Source organism: Lissotriton vulgaris, chromosome 7 (genome assembly GCF_964263255.1).
Source record: "Lissotriton vulgaris chromosome 7, aLisVul1.2, whole genome shotgun sequence".
Classification (NCBI taxonomy): domain Eukaryota; kingdom Metazoa; phylum Chordata; class Amphibia; order Caudata; family Salamandridae; genus Lissotriton; species Lissotriton vulgaris.
The window spans coordinates 207,611,677-207,616,121 of NC_141695.1; positions in this window are offsets into that span (position 1 = coordinate 207,611,677).

Here is a 4,445-nt window from a genome sequence, read left to right on the forward strand (position 1 = left end):
GTTAAACAGACCACTCTTACCCAGTCCAAAGAACAGCACCCTTTTACAACGCCTCAATAACATCGGAATCCAAGGAAAAGCACTTGAATGGATCACCTCGTTCCTCACCGGAAGAACTCAGAAAGTCCGCCTCCCACCATTCAAGTCCAAAGCCACTGAAGTCATCTGTGGAGTACCACAAGGATCCTCATTCAGTCCTACCCTCTTCAACGTGTACATGAGCCCCCTCGCGACCATCGCCCGCCAACACAACCTCAACATCATCTCTTACGCGGATGACACTCAACTTATCCTTTCTCTCACCAATGACCCCAGCACCGCCAAAACTAACCTACACGAAGGAATGAAAGAAGTTGCCGAATGGATGAAACAAAGCCGTCTGAAACTGAACTCAGACAAAACAGAAGTCCTCATCTTAGGTACATCCCCCTCTGCATGGGACGACTCCTGGTGGCCGGAAGCCCTCGGAAAGGCACCCATCCCGACAGACCACGCACGGAACTTAGGCATCATCCTGGACTCTTCACTCTCAATGAATAGACAAGTCAACGCCGTATCCTCTTCCTGCTTCAACATTCTACGCATGCTTAGAAAAACTTTTCGCTGGATCCCCACCGAAACAAGGAAAACAGTTACCCATGCCCTAGTCACAAGCCGACTGGACTACGGAAACACCCTCTACGCAGGCATTACCGCTAAGCTCCAGAAGAAACTCCAACGAATCCAAAACGCCTCAGCCAGGATCATATTAGACATCCCACGCAATGAACACATCTCCGGTCACCTTAAAGACCTCCACTGGCTACCGGTCAACAAGAGGATCACTTTCCGACTGCTAACCCACGCACACAAATCACTCTACGACATCGGACCAGAATGCCTCAACTCACGACTGTCCTTCTACACCCCCTCCCGCCAACTACGGTCTTCCAGCCAAGCCCTCGCCACTGTACCTCGCATCAACAAGACCACCATGGGAGGCAGATCCTTCTCATACCTGGCTGCTAAAACATGGAACTCACTCCCCGCTTACCTTCGCCTTACCCAGAACCACCTAGCATTCAGAAAGCAACTTAAAACGTGGATATTTGACAAGTAATCCTCCCCCCCCTTTCTAAGCGCCTTGAGACCCTCTGGGTATGTAGTGCGCTATATAAATTCTCTGACTTGACTTGACTTGACTTTGTGCTTTGCTGCAGTCCATGCTGGAGGTTGGGAGAGCACATCTGGGCATTACCCAGCCACAGCTATAAAACTCTGGGCAGACCTCTGCCATTCGCGGGACTAGAGGGAGAGATTGGAGGGAGAAGTTTTGACTCTTGGCCTCTGGAGCCAGATCGTGTCTTCACTAAAGATTAGGGTCTGCATTCCATGGTCTTATGGCAGACAGGACTGTAATTTAAGGGAGACATAACACATACGTGAGTATAAATATGGGTGCAACACCACAGCAAAGGGGAGATGTGCTTGTGGGGATGTGAGACTGGAAAACATGGAGCTACATGGTGCACACTGTAGAAGAATCAGTTGTGCATAAGGAGGATTACTGCTGTTGAAAGGACCATGTGCTCTTCCTGAGTAGTGGCTGGCCTGGGCCAGCTACCTGCTGCTGTGTGACATCCTGTACTGTGCTCTCCAAAGGCTTATCGAGCTTGCCTCCTGTTCTTTAGAGGTGTCAGGGACCCAGACCTTCTACCTGTGACACCTGGGGAGCAGTGTCGTCTCAAGTGCCCACATTGATGGCTGGAATTCAACTGGTAGTACTGCACTGAACTAAGAATTGTGTCTGGATACCAGATCGTCATGTGTGGAGCCCCAAAGTCTTGCCCACATCAAAGCCATGTGGCCCCCCGCATTGTGGGGACCTGTGCATGCATTAGCGTCTTGTTTTCAATTAGCCGATTCACCGGATCCGGGATCCAAAGTGACCCATATTGTCGATTGTGCAACAGCTCTCTGCAGCGACATGCCAACTCCATGCTCATTGCGTGCAGTGTCTGATTCACAGGCTGCAACCCTCAGGGGTGAGGGCTCAATCATAGTAGTGCCTCATTCTACCTCATTACTGAACTTGAGCCTGTGCATGTGTGACCGGACGTTGCATCTCATTTCCATGAATGTACAGAATTGCAGCTCTTTGCATGTGTGACCATCATAGACTGGTGCCACTCGCATCAACGTGCACCAGACGTGTTGCCCGGTTGGTCTGGTGTGGCCAAGATCACTGTGCGCCTGACATTGTGCCTCCTTTCCAGAGAGGGACTGATTTTGCAACTGTTCCCTGTTTGTGACCCAAACGGACTGGTGCAATCCTTATCATTGCACACCAGCCATTGCGTCTTGATTGCCTGGGTGCAACTCTGATCAATGTGTACCTGCCGGTGTGCCTCTTGCTTTCTTTTGCCGACTGCCTCCAAATTGACCTTGCCACCTATCCCCCACCTGCTATTCTGGGATCCTGACTAAGAGTGGCTTTAGCTGCATGGAGCCTAGTTCCTAGGGGGAGGAAAGGGGTTTCTCCAATCTGTGGGGTTGTAGAATAGTCTGGCTGAGTTAGAGGGGAGAGGGAGGCTTGGGGCTATGGAGGTTTGCGGCGTGCTACCAAATTGACCTGCAGGCTTTTCGTAGCACCACATTAGGGTGCTGGGTGCATATGTGTGTGAGTGTGTGCTGTAAAAACCTGCCTGATAGCCGTGGCATCACGCCGCGATGTGGAGTGAGTGTGTGTGGAGGAGGAGTGACAGCTGATAAACCGCCTGTGATTTACAACACTGGCTGGCGGTTTGCCGAATGAGTGATTTCTTGCTGGTAAAGAATTAACATGGACATTGGTTTTACCTGCGCAGCCTGGACCTGCGACACTGTTAAAAAGTTGTTTAACTCAGTGTATGTACATATTTTTGATAATTTAGAATGTGATTAATGCCCAGAAGTACAAGCTGTTCATGTTATATTGATTATTACCTGTGTGTTGAATATAAATGTTATTTGCATACATCAGGTGTGAAGCCTCGCTTGTGATGTTAGTTATTTATTGTGAGAGACTGCTGTGCTAATGTGTATACAATGCCTCTGTGGTAAGCCTGACTGCTCAGTGCTGAGCCATCCACGGATGAGTGCATCTTATACAGTGTGCGCGATCACCCGCCCCTGATGGTAGTGGTAGAATCTGTCTCAGCCAACCAGAAAGTGCCAGTTCCAACAACCTCTCACTATTATTAAAATGTTTGCAGAGCTCATGACTTAAAGGTAAAGATATTTTGGTTCACATTCCAGTCTGTCGTTTTTGTTCACTATCCCACTTTAGAGAGAAGCCAGCCATATTTAAATTAGATGGGCTGTGCTCTAATAGGAACAGTCCAGCCTGGACTGCCAGGTTGCAATCCCTTGAAACTGGCAAGCAAGCAGTCCAGACCACTTTTAGCCTACTTTTAGCTCATCAGTGAGATAGCATGTAAGATTAAGGCATTGTAAAACAAACCTTCTGCATGAAAGGTGTCATCTGCAACAAGCTACAAAGTGATAGTAGAAATTCTTGAATTATTCTTATTTACCGGTCATTGCTCACACAGTCTTGGTCCTGCTCCAATAGCAGCAGTCCAATCCAAACTACCTAGCCAGGTAAATTGGTACCAAGCCAACACAAGACCGATTTCACCCTATTTAGGCGTTCTCAGTGTGCTTAAACTTTAGTTCAAAGGCACTGTGGGAACAGGACGCAAATATTGGTGGACCTGCCATGCTTGTTGTGCGGTGCAGTGAAGGGTATGTGTGATGCGGGGTAGGACACCATGGGGTATGGCAGAGGATAGTGTGTGAGGTGAGTTAGTATAGTCTGTGGTGCAGGGCAGGATCCTAAGTGACGTGAGATAGGACATTGTGCAGCATAAGGCAGGATACTGAGTGATGCGTGCTAGGATGCAGTGGGTTGTGGGGCGGGATACTGTGGTATGCACAATAGGGTATTGTGAGATACTGTGCAGGATACATAGAGATGCAGGTAAGGAGGCTTTGATGTGTGGGGCAGGATACAGTGTGGTGGAGAAATGGATGCTGGTGGATATGTGGCAGGATACTCAGTAGTGAGGGATAGGCCACTCGCCTTGACACTGTGGGAGGCGAGATGTCAGGCTGTGTGGCTCAGGGCAGGATTCCCAGTGATGCGGATTAGGCGGCGTGTGGTGATGGGAGGATAGCGAGAGACGAGAGATGGGATTCTGTGTGGTATTCGAAAGGATGCTGAGTGAGAAGGACTAGGTAGAGAATGATGTGGGTGTGTGATAGCACTATGTGTGGTACACGCACACCTCCATGCTTCACAAAGTCTGTGCCTTTGCACATGGCGCGTAACTTTCACAAACTGCTTGGGCAACACATACTATGACCTAATCATTTTGGAGCATTCAGGCATCTTTGACAGAAAAAGGTACTACAGGACATAGATG